Source organism: Euprymna scolopes, chromosome 19, assembly GCF_053919585.1.
Source record: "Euprymna scolopes isolate OS-2025 chromosome 19, ASM5391958v1, whole genome shotgun sequence".
Classification (NCBI taxonomy): domain Eukaryota; kingdom Metazoa; phylum Mollusca; class Cephalopoda; order Sepiida; family Sepiolidae; genus Euprymna; species Euprymna scolopes.
In genome coordinates, this window is record NC_136500.1 from 39,049,758 (window position 1) to 39,063,771 (window position 14,014).

Below are 14,014 nucleotides of genomic sequence, written 5' to 3' on the forward strand. Positions count from 1 at the left end.
TCCCCCCCTCTCTCTCTCTCTCTCTCTCTCTCTCTCTCTCTCACTCACTCACTCACTCACTCACTAACAAATCTGCACGATCCAAAGTGAGGTACCGTAACTAAGCGGTACAATTTTTCTGTTTCTCTCTTTGGTAACTCAACAATGCATGTACGTTAATAATACAAAGGCTAAAATACAATGCATAAATAAAGAATCAAAAGGAAAGAAAAAAAGAAAAGAAAAATCGAAATATGTTGTGTGCGTGCGTGCGTGCGTGCGTGCGTGCGTGTGTGTGTGTGTGTGTGTGTGTGTGTGTGTGTGTGTGTGTGTGTGTGTGAAAACAACGGACTTCAACAGCTTTACTTCAGGTTTTTATTCAACGATGCAACTTACAAAAAAAAAAAATGTATATTGTTGCGGCTTCCTCCGCTAACACAAACACTTAATACTCCTTACAGCATCTGCACGCCTATATATTTCAACGTTCAGCCATTCACCGCAGATTCGGACTGCTGCTCGTTACAACATCTAACAGTGACAAGTTGTTGTTGCAAGTGATACTGATACTCCTGCTACACAAGTATCTTATCGTTTACATGTTTCATAATCTTTCATGTCAAACTAAAAAAAATTAAATAAAATATACAATTTGATCCGGCATTCAGGTTAGTACAAATTTGCATAGCAATGGTTACTATTACCGACATAAATTATTTTAAACCAAGTACAAAATTAGTCAAAAATATTTTACTTTAGTTTGCCTACATATTGGCGACTTATGTGCGTTAATATACGACATAATCGCGTTGACACACTAGTTCTCGTTAGATCGCTGAAGTTAAGCAACGCTGAGTCTGGTCAGTACTAAAATAGGTGACCGTTTGGGAATGACATGTGCTGCATGTGTTCTCCGCTTATATCGGCATTGCTTCCAGACGTCTTTGACTTCCCCTTGACACTGGAATCGAGCAGACTTGATTCCGGAGAAATGCAGTTGAAAACTGCGCGATCCTTGCTTCACAATTACATACGCATTCACCCGTACAGAGGTTATCCATTGTCTCCCGAGACAGCACGGAGACCATGATGTGTGTTAAAAATAATATTTAATGTAAGATATAAGCATTTACAGCTGTCGTAATTATGGATTCTGAAAAAAGTGATAATCTTCAATGCACTTCCAATACGTCACTACCGAATTGTTTACATTCCCATATATATATATATATCCTGGTCAGATTAGGTTTATTGGTTAGACCACATATTAAAGTGCAAATAACACGGTAGACCACAGAAGAGTGTTACATAATGGAAGGCTCTATGTTGGATAGCGATTACATTATCTAGTGTTAATCTTGACAATGGTCGGCCTAAGTACAATTCGAAGTGACACGAAGTTTAGGAAATGAACAAGTTCTCATGAAAGAGATAGGAAGAGATGTCGTGTAAGGTTAGATGAGGTCAAATCGGTCAACGTAAAGTAAAACAAAGAGATGTCAGCGACATTATGCATGGCGTCACTGATATCGAGATTGACTAAACAACTAAGATTTCAGTTTGTCTATAAAAGTCGGCCGGAACTCATCGTCAATAATGTTGTAATAACTGAATGGAAAACTTTGAAAATCGCCAAGAGCGAAATGCTCCCTCCCAATATGTGTCCACTTATTTATCCTTCATAAGATAAATAATTAATTAGTTAAGAAAATACTACTCTCTCTCTCTCTCTCTCCCTCCCTCTCTAATGTGTGAGCTATTTCTTTCCAAAATAAATATTAAAAGTTCTCAGACGTCTTTAGTCTCCCCTTTCTGTACACTTTAAAAGTTGCATTTGGCTAGCTCCACACACGAAGAATTACGACCATGCAGACGAGGAAGATAGAGCAAACATGAGACGAAACTGAGACAGTGGCAATAAAGAAGAAGAAGAAGAAGAAGAAGAAGAAGAAGAAGAAGAAGAAGAAGAAGAAGAATCTATAAACCTATAAAATTGAATTTTTGTTTTCCCTGACACTGATATTAAAAACTTACTTTTTCTTTTTAAAATATATTAAAACGAACTCCTTAATATAGCCGACTACATGAGGGTTAACTAATTTACATATTCTTCTGAAAAAGCGAGTGTTAATTAGTTATTCATTTTTTTTATGGTTTCAATATTTCGCTGAATTCTATTTATGCATAGTTTCTGTATTCTGTATAATTTAAGATGAAAACGCTCTAGCATACGGAATATATATATATATATATATATATATATAAGTTTAATGGTTAAAGTTAAATTCTGAAAATCAAAATACAGACACATATATTCGAGTAAAGAATTTATTGTTTGACTAAAGGAATATATAGAAGGGGGTTATGTTAATTTCCTTAATCCATGGATTTTCAATAATAGCTCACATCATCAGAGGAAATGAAATGCGATTAGCAAAATATTCAGCTGTGAATAGACACTTATTTTGCTTTTAAGCACAAATATTGAAAAAGCTTTTTGGGTGGTGAATAATAATTATATGAAAATAATTATAGGAAAAGGAATTTGATCCAACGTGGGCAGTCCATTATCGGAAGGAGTACGATATCTTCCGGGGTATTATCGCCAGGTAGGCAGAATATTGGTCCAGGGGAGAAGGCAGTAATCCCATATAACAAGAATGTGTGGTTGTTCCTTACTGATTTTCCGAAAGGTATACGGAGCGGCATTATTCGTTGGTGAGTTGAATATGTTTTGGTAGATGTGATCAAAAGTCTTTTTAGGTGTAAAAACAGTGTACCAGATATTGGATAAATGATCCATGCCATTGCATATATTCCCGTCGGTGATATAATTTGAATGTTGAGTTCAATATGCATATCTATGGTCCGTTGGACGTCGAAAATCAATGGCCTGGGTTAAAAAGTATTCGGAGAGGTGTTTATTCGATCCGATGTGTTAGCCGATTAGCTTCTGATATGTATATATCCTATTTCCTATAATTATTTTCATATAATAATTATTTACTACGACTTAAAATGCTTGTATCTATATATATATTAAATATGATTTTTAACGCACATAATCAGTAAACTTGAATGCCTAAGAAATATCGTCCTCGCGTGTCTAAGGTCTCCCTATACAGAGATTTGTGGGGACAACCTAGTATACGGATACTTTTCTCCACAAGTAAACCCTGACTAAATGTACAAAATCACATACAATTCGCGACCCAAATAACATCTTCTCGGTATAGCTAGCCCACACTGGCTTCTACGAGTGATGATGCATCGTCTTCAAAGTGATGCTGCTTATAGTAATATCACTACTCCACCAGAATAAATGAATTCTTGTCCTGGAATACAGTAAGACCAACAGACCTCGAGAAAGATATACTATAATATTGTTAATTGGTCGATTTGTTAACTGGTCGATTTCTCAACTTCTATACTAACTCAACATCCGTCTAGCTGAAACCACTGTCAAAAAATTTTCCCACTCTTTATCTGTGCCTAAATCAAAACGTAGATTCCATGAACAAAGCTTCTTTCTTAGAACTGCACGCCTGTGGAACTCTGTTCCGTCTGCTTGCTTCCCACGTGACTACAACCTGGATGTCTTCAAGTCCAACGTAAACAAATTCCTGATGAACCGCCCCCTTAAGTAGACATTTTTATTAACCCCCCACACTAACGTACTGTACATGCAATAACCTTTATCCCTGAGTGGCTTCCGGGCCTTGATAAGTGGTGATCACCTTGTAAAAAAAAACATTTGAGACGTGAAGAAGATTTAATGGCATATTCGAATATTTATATATCGCATATAGATTAATTTATTTCGGACTATTATTCTCATCTTTATTAGTTGTTGTTTTTGAATAAATTAATATATAATGCTCATCTCAAAAATGAATTCCAATTAAGGAATAATATATATATATATATATATATATATATATATATATATATATATATATATATCGCATATAGAGATCAAATATTAGCTCCTAGGAAAGAGGCCCCTTAATTTCTGATAACTTTGATTGAAGTAAAATGAAAAAAAAACTAGTTAAAAAAAATAAATTGTTTGTTTGTTTTTGTACTAATTTACCAAATGTATTTCATTAAAAAATAATTCGATGCCTCCGTTCAGTCTCGAAAGACAAAGGGTACCCCCTGTAGGAGCAGCTGTGCGTATAATTGTCAGGCAAGGGTTGCGCAATCACAAACACACCTGAAGCGACACTGTTTGTGTCCAGTGACAAGGAGAAGTCCAGGAAAAGACTGAAGAGGGAGAACACTAACCAGACCTCGACTGGATAAGTGTAAAAATTACTGGGACCTCCTGGGAAGATTTGTTGCTATCTAAATTCCAGAGAAGACCATTGGTCGTTACCAGCAAGAAATTAAAGTCATTTGAAATAATTATCTAAGAGGTGGAGGGTATTGAAAACCTGGGGAGATTTCTAATCTTTCACACTCCAGGGAACACCACTGGCTATTATATGTGAGTTCTAACTTATGAAGATCTGTGTGAGAAGTCCTAGTGTATAAGTCTCAAGAGACAATGGATACGCTTTGTAAGTGTAGTTGTGTATGTAATTGTTAGGAAAGGGTAGTGCCATCTCCAATCACACCTCCCGTGAATTGGCATTTCTTGAGTTTAATGATAGAAACAAGTGCTAGACGACTGGAAACAATGCCGAGATAAGCGGAGAGCACACACAGCACCTGAAAGTCCCAAATGGTCACCCAACGTTGCTTAACTCCGGTGATCCAGCGGGAGCCTGTGTGTCGACGTGATAATAATTAAAGTCAATAATAATAGTGGTTGTCAGATACCATGTTTGTTTGTTCGATTTTCACTGCCTTTTCTTTTTTTAGTAAATAGAACACGTATTATGATTATTGAATGAAGTGTGTCGGCTATCTTGTTTTTATTGATATTTACTATTAAAATAAATGAGGTCTAAACCCCAATTCTTTCTTAAAGAAAACGCCTAGAACATTGATACTAGGGTCGTTCCAAAAGTAAAGCCTCCTATTTTTTAACTAAAAAGTTAAAAAGCTACGGAAGCGGAAGTAGTAACATTACAACAAATGGCTTGTTGTGAGACAGAATTTATTTTTCTACATAGTCACCATCATTCTCAATGCAATTTTGATAGAGATGAACGATGGCTGTGCATGTGCGTGCGGATTGCATTTTGTCATACGAGGGTCGTTCCAAAAGTAAAGCCTCCTATTTTTTAACTAAAAAGTTAAAGAGCTACCAAGACGGAATCGGTACCATCAAACGAGCGGCCTTTTGTACTCCAGAATTTATTTTTCTACATAGTCACCATCATTCGCAATGCACTTTTGCCAGGAATTCAATAACGCATCTCTACTTCTGACGCACGTCGATGAGAGAGTTGCTTTCTTAGAGTCTCACACCGTCAATATCTGTATCAGAGAGATGAAACTTTCAGGCCATTGCATTAATTAAATCATTATATCAATTCAATTCGGGCGGAATTGAAAAAGTAGAAGGAAGTACTTTTTAACCATCCCTCGTAGAATCGTGCAGTGGCAAGAACTGATCTGTATAACTTTGCTTTTGTTTGATGATTGAACGCATTTTTCCCGCCTTACATCATCTCCTTGGATCACGAAAGGCCGCAAGTCTCTGAACGGTCATTTAGTTCACATTTCTAACGAAGGAAAGACAATCAAAATGAAAAAAAGTGTCTATCTTCCCATGCATTACCCTCTCGAAAATAACAAGGGTTGGGTCTACGTTCGATTGTCTGTGTGTGTTTGTCGACGCAGCGGTACTTCCGGGCATAAATATTAGGGCGGGAGCATCCAATCATACTCAAACTATCTCCCTTTCTAATAGTATTTCACAGTGCTCAGATTTATACTTGGGTCTTTGAGGCATGTAATCAAAGACATAGCAACGGGTATCACGCAGAACTCTGCATGCCACTGCTCGCAAGTGAGTTGTAACTAGTGAGAATCCCTCAGTCGACAAGCAAAACTTGTCTCTTAATACTTTGGTGAAATTGAAATGTTACGTGGTAGGATGGCCGTCGAAGACTGAGGATTTGTTTCTCTGCTTCCAACGTCGACAAGTTTCGACACACGATCAGTTTATAACCAGAATCAGCATCCTCTCCACCATCCACAAAAGAGCAGTATTTTCCTCCAGTTGCACAAATAACCTGGATAGTTCTATCAGAATTCCTTTATTAATAAGGGCGCTTCCGGAGAAAAATATAGAGGACGGATGCAATATCATCCTCTGCTGCTTTTTCAAAGATAAAAAGCAACAGTTCGGCGACTATTGGCCTTCCATGATCAAAGACTATAGCGTGAGGCAGAAAGAATGTGACCCGCGTAAATCATTAAAAAAAAGAAGAAAAGCGCCCTAAAGATTAACTCTTGACATAGTGACATAGACCATATATTAGGGACGCCCCAAAAGTAACGCCTCCAACTTTATATTCCGCTAGAATGGATCAGATAGCTGTCCCATGGCGCAGTGGGTAGAGACGTTGAATCTCTACGGTCCAGGTGAGAATTGTCTGAAGATAGCGGATTCAGTCCTACCCAAAGCCGGCCAAAGGCTTACTTGGCCAAAAACGTGGTGAGACGACAACAACTACGTAATTGCAGTGGATGAAGTTAGGATATTCAGAGTTCTTATCCTGTCGCGGGTTTTTTTTTTTTTTTTTGTACATTTTCACCCCAAACAAGGCACATTGCCACTTTGGTGTAGGGGGTTACTATCAGGGCCAGCAACTACTGGGGCACTATGTAGGGATTTGGGCAGCAAGATGTCGGTTCACGTTGCACTTGAACTTCTGCATGTCAGTACAGTTAGGGAAGCAGGATCCTGGAATGGAATTCCAGAGTCTAGCGGTTCTGGGGAAGAAACTACTGGAGTAAAAAGATCTTTTACATCTAGTGATCTCTACTGTGTAGGGTGGGATTTAGCTGCCTGTCGGTTTTGTCGAGGGTGTCTGCGTCGTGGGGGCACAAGTGTCTGCAGTTCGTCAAAGCATTCACCATTAAAATACTTGTAGAACAAGCAGAGGGACGCAACGTTTCGTCGATGGGACAGAGGCTGAAGCTTAGATGCCAGTTCAGGGCCTATCAGATATGCGACTCTTTTTTTAACCTTGTCTAGGAGCGAGAGACTAGTAGTAGACGCACCAGCCCAGATGTGATAACAATACTCCATACATGGGCGAATGGTGGCCTTATAGAAATACAGGATATTTTCAGGTGTCAGTAGTTTTCTAGCACGGTAGAGAGAGCCTACCTTTTTTGCAGCGGCCCTGGCAAAAAATCCGATAAAAGAATGCACAAAGGATTTTGACTAAAGTTAACGCCTTATACGGCCATACGTCATAAGTATATTTGAGAAGTGTTATTACCGCACAAGTAGAAAAGCCTGGCATATAAAACCAACAGTAGATTATTTGATATGACAGAAGCACGTTCGAAATTAATATTTGTTTAAAGCACAATTGAACTATGATACTTGACTTTTGCATTTTCAACTTTAATTAAAAGCGTTATATAAAAATAATTTCATAAAAGCAACAGTGCAATGTAAACTATAATGTCTTGTGAACTCAGCCACTGCAGGTATGCATGCGAAGCCTCTTCCCGGTGTACAGCGGTGGGTCTCCTAACCGGAGCTGGCTATCAATCGATTGGATTAAAAATGGGCGATTTCACCGATTTCGATGACAATAAAATATGGGAGGATGAACATTCGTTGATTCTCATTCAATCCCGGGCAACGTCGGGTCTCCTTGCTAATGTCGTATACACATGTACAATGATATTTCTTACATCAGTACCAAAATAAATAGTTATTGTTAAAACTTACTTTCTCGTATTCTTCGTCGAATATTCATTACTTACGTCAGATTTCTGATTTCTTTTTCAGCTTAACTCTCTTTCTTTCTGTCTCTGCCTATGTCTCTCTCTCTCTCTTTTTCTCTTATCTATCTGTTTATCTCTTCATCTCTCCTGTGCTCTATCTCTGTCTCTCTGTCTCTCTTTCTATTCATTTTCTCGTGGTGATCTCACTGTCCCTTTAAACTTCACTTTTGTATCCGTTCGCTTATCTCAATTAAGATTGTGATATTTTTGCCTTAGCCAAAACAGTAATCAGGGTAACCCGGATGTATCGCCAATAAGTAACCTGTCTATAAGTGAATCACCTACTTTGAACGTCACAACAATAATGCCATTCCAAACAATCTATCACAACCAAAATCGAGCCAATGCCAAGAGACGAGCTTGCAGAGTTATTGACATTTTTCTACGACGCATCAAAGTGTGCTTATCATTGAATCTCGATAAAGCCAAGACTATTGGATATTCATGACTAAACTTCAGGAATAGACTGAAGTGTATTTGTACCTAACAGAAAAGATTGTGAATGGTGCCATTTTTGGTGGTGTTATAGAGTCCTTGCTAAGATCTCATTTTGATTTATTAAGTTTTATCCTAACCTGACATAAGACAAAATTAATGAGGTCCTTTCAAAGTTATCAAAATAACAGTAAGTGTTAACAAAATTGGCAGCAGAAGTAGAAAGAACGATTTTCATCAAAAATAATAAATTCTGATTGGTTAATAACCTAGAGTTTGATTAGTTGTTATAACCTAACTTCAACCAATCAGAACACAGTCGCCGTGGGAGCTAGGCACCTGCCAAATTTCTAAATATAAAGTAGAGCGCAATCTCACACAGCAGAGAGATACTCGGATGAGCAGCATCGTTGCCAAACGAACACTTGTCAGTCAAAACCACAACTTTCATAAGGGAACTGCCGATTTGACCCTGGCCGCTAGGCCAAGGGTTCTCGACAACTCACACGATACTGTCCACACAGCAACGTCATCATTTCCATCTTCTCAATAATCACCAGCAGCGTTGTTGCAGTCATATTCCAACTATTATCATAATGATAGGCTTGACTCGATCAACATCACCGTAATATCGTTTCACACGATGGTGTCTACGTGAACAACTTCACATCAATTATCTTCACAAGGAAATTACGCCAAGCTCTTCAATAGACCTCTCTCTTACAATCTTTCTTCGCTCTGATATATTATTATGTGAAAATTTCTATGCGGAAAGCTTTACTCCAATTATCTTCACAAAGGCCTCACGCCTCACTCTCCAATAACGCTCTCTCTCTCTCTCTCTCTCTCTCTCTCTCTCTCTCTCTCTCTCTCTCTCTCTCTCTCTCTCTCTCTCTCTGACAACCTTTCCTCACTAACAACAACTTCCTTTAAAGTTCAATAAATAATTGTAAAACAATTAGTGAAAAGTTCCATCCTGTGTTTTGTCGTTTTTTTTTTTGTTTTTTTTTCTCGGCGCCTTACGCTTTGTGCAATATACGACAGTGGGTTTCATTGGAGTTTTAAAATACAATTTCAGTCGTTATCGATATATTAATTCATGATAATATCGATTTACGCAAAATAATCGATCCTTTTACGAAGTTTGTCTTCTCGGTTCTTTCTTTAGTTATCGATGGATGATGAAAAAAATAAAGATTTCAAATTCACCTGAGTGAACTGATAATCGATTCTATCTAAAATACTCTTCGAGTAGCTGCTAATTTCACTCGACCCAACTCGCCAGACACAAGTAATGGGCATTACACAAGTATGTGCAAATTTTAAAAAGAAAGCGTTGAATTATCATCTAACAAAATAGCCACTCAATAAATAAGGCGTAGTTTATATTAAAACAACCTGCAGAAAAGTTGTTTTTCAGTTGGGTTTTCCCCCTCGACATCAAAATCAAACAATCTATGGCATTTCCGAAATTACCTTTGCTCTGTTAACTGTAGTTTTGCTGGTCATGTGTAGTTCTAGGATGTTCATCCTCCCTGGTTTTGCCTCCCTCCTTGGAAAAATATTTAACGGACCCGTGGCGCAATGTTTAGAGTACTTGGAAAAATCAATTATAAAGTGATAATTTCCTGAAGATTGGAGGTTCAATCTTCAGTGTGGGCGACTGAAAAATACAATTGCGAATTACTTATCACCTCTATCCAATAATGGTTGAGAGAACGAGAGCATGCTACCCCAGTGAAGTAAATAAAAGGTTTCATTAAAAATTCCGTCCAGATTCCCGAGTTCAACAGAAACATTCCCGAGTTCGACAAGATATACATAAAGAAGGCCGGAAGTGACATCGACCGAAACGCTGTGAAATGACATTCAAGATAAGAAGAGTCGTCCAAGATTCCAAATAACACCGATATCCAGTCCGCATCTAAAAAATTCAGAAATTTATTTAGATTTTCTATGAACAATTTAACCGATTTCTAAAATGTGATATTAATTACAAGAGTTGTTCTACAAGTAATGTCCCTAACCCACTTCTCATAGAAGTAGAGCAATGAAACTTGACACAGTTATTAGTCTGTCTCTACAGAGGAACCTCCCAGAGTTACGTATTTCTTTTATCGTTTAATGCAGCTTTGGAAACAGTTTTGTAGACCATCCTAGATTGGTCCTTCAACCACTACGTGATCTCGGAAATCAAGGCTGCGTCATCTCAGAAACACTTTCATTTCAAAAACAACTTCGTGGCTAGGAACCTTAAAGTCAAAGAGTGCAAAGTCAGAAGGGGTAGGGGATGGGGGTAGGATTTCGATACTTCTGCATTTATGAACCCGCGATTTCCACGAAGTTACCAGAAACGGCTGGAGGAGCCTTATTACAAAAACACAAGTTCTTACAACTACCCCCCCCCCATGTTAAGAATGACGACGACCACTGAAATTCATAAATACATAGAAAATAATGTCTTAATTCTTGTTGACTGTTTCCGGTTCTTCCCGTTATCCGCCGGGCACATTCAAGTAACTTCGTAGAAATCGCGGGTTCATAAATGCATAAGTACCAGGATTTCAAAGCCATACACTTGTACGTCTGATTTGGTAACACGCACGGTGTCTTGCAGGGGGGTATCTTTGCTGATCTTACCCCGCCTTTTGAGTTTGATGGCTTTTCTTAATTTCCTCAGAGTGAAGCATCATAGGTTCGTATAATTGTGACACCCTTTTCTAAGAAATTTGTCATCATTACTTCGTCCTGATCCCAGAAGAATGTCAGCGTGACCTTATCAGTGGACGTTGCATTCTTTGGAAGTGGTGAGTCCAAGTACTTCCACTGCATTGGCTGCGTTTTAATTTGTGAATCATAGTGATAGAAGCACATTTCATTCTGTGTAATCATTCTTTTGAAAAACTCAATTTCTTGGCACTTCTCCGATTTAATTCTCGTTTAACGTTGCTATTACTTATAAAATATTACTTATAAAATATTATTTATAAAATATTATTTATAAAATATTACTTGTAAAATATTATTTATAAAATATTACTTATAAAATATTATTTATAAAATATTATTTATAACATATTACTTATAAAATATTACTTATAAAATATTATTTATAAAATATTACTTATAAAATATTACTTATAAAATATTATTTATAAAGTATTACTTATAAAATATTATTTATAACATATTACTTATAAAATATTACTTATAAAATATTATTTATAAAATATACTTATAAAATATTACTTATAAAATATTACTTATAAAATATGATTTATAAAATATTACTTATAAAATATTACTTATAAAATATGATTTATAAAATATTACTTATAAAATATGATTCATAAAATATTACTTATAAAATATTACTTATAAAATATTACTTATAAAATATTATTTATAAAATATTACTTATAAACTATTATTTATAAAATATTACTTATAAAATATTATTTATAACATATTACTTATAAAATATTACTTATAAAATATTATTTATAAAATATTACTTATAAAATATGATTTATAAAATATTATTTATCAAATATTACTTATAAAATATGATTTATAAAATATTACTTATAAAATATTACTTATAAAATATTATTTATAAAATATTACTTATAAAATATTATTTATAAAATATTACTTATAAAATATGATTTATAAAATATTACTTATAAAATATTACTTATAAAATATTATTTATAAAATATTACTTACAAAATATGATTTATAAAATATTACTTATAAAATATTACTTATAAAATATTATTTATAAAATATTACTTATAAAATATTATTTATAAAATATTACTTATAAAATATTATTTATAAAATATTACTTATAAAATATTACTTATAAAATATTATTTATAAAATATTACTTACAAAATATGATTTATAAAATGTTACTTATAAAATATTATTTATAAAATATTATTTATAAAATATTATTTACAAAATATTACTTATAAAATAGGCCCAAACGTTGAATGTAAAGACAGTCGCAAAGAAAATGCATATTTAACACAAACTTTTTAGGAGAAAGAATAAGCCATTTATTTTCGTTCGTTTCACACACAAGTCGCCGACATGTATTTTTAACATGACATTCAGCCATAATCAAAGCAAAAAATTAAAATTTTCCACTCTTGGATAGCGTCGAAAAAATGGTCTGCAATCTAATAGGTCTCATTTTGTCAACTAGGCTCCAACCCCTGTCCCATCACCGCTGCAATGTTGCATCTCTGTGCCTGTTTTACATGTATTTTTTATGGAATGTGCTCTGATGAACTCATTGCACTTGTGCCCTCTCGACGTACATATCCCCGAAAAACTCGCTTAGCAACAAAATCACATCCTTTCACTGTTGAGGTCCGTCAATATCAGAAAGTTTTCTACTCTAATAGCTTTGTAGAACAACAAGACTTTGGAATTCCCGTCCTGCTTCCCAAACTGTACTGATATGCAGAAGTGGAGATGCAATGTAAAACAACATTTTAATCTTTCTTAGGTATTACATCATAGTGGCAATAGTCCTTGTTTGGGGGTGATGGTGATTTAAAAAAAAAATAGCGGCGACATATTTACGTTTAGTCATATACACCTTAAGAAATGTTTGAGGTTACATCGGCTGAAACGTTGGGAAACTAAACACTCAAGATGAGAACAGTAGTCCGAAGAATCCAAGTAATACGAGTCACATTTAATTTTATTAATCTTATGCCCAAACACTATAAACTTATTTACCAAACTCCCCATGAGGGCTGTATGTGACACTTCTGCATGTTGGTACAGTTAGGGAAGTATGAACCCGGAAGGGAATTCCAAAGTCTAGCAGCTCAGGGGAAAAACTATTGGAGTAGAAGCCTTTCTGACATCCGGGGATCTCTGTTGTGTAGATGTGAGATTTTGATGCTTGTCAAGTTTGTCGGGGATATTTATGCCAAGGGGGTAAAATGGCTTGTAGCTCGTCGGAGCACCTATGATTAAAATACTTGTAAAATAGGCAGAGGGTTGCAACATTTCGTCGATGGGACCTTGCTGACAGATCTGGACCTATTAGGTTGGCAACTCTCTTTTGAAGCCTGTCCAGGAGTGAGATTAGTAGCAGATGCACCAGCCCAATGTATTTAGAGTTAAGTGTTTCGTGTGCAAATGCTGAGAACGTTATTCGATATGCACTGAAGCTGTATTTCATCCGCTTTATTTTAATCGAAAAATGGTCAGAGAGTAACAATGCACATGTTCCATGAAGGCCCTGCAGAATGAAGGGTAGCTGGCCTGCAAGGATGTCCTTGCCCTGAACAGAAGAGAGCGTCCCGACTAGATTGCGAAGTTGGCGTCGGATTTTCACGTTAAAACCCCCGTTTGTTGAAGATTTCGCGTTCGGTAAAGGTTATTTGTTGCTTGCTGTTTACCCGTTCGCTGAAGGTTATCTGTTCGGGAAAGATCGCCCAGGACAGATGGCTGATCTACAAATGTGAAAGTTGATAATCAAAACAAATTGATGTGTGGCTTTCTTTGTTATTTTCTCTTTTGCTTTCTTTTGTTTTCTCCTATCGATATCCCGGCTTCTGGAAATATTAATATATGCTGCTCGTCTTTTTATTTATGTACCTATTTTCGGTACTCCTGAAGTATTTTACCCACCGATTTCACGATCTTA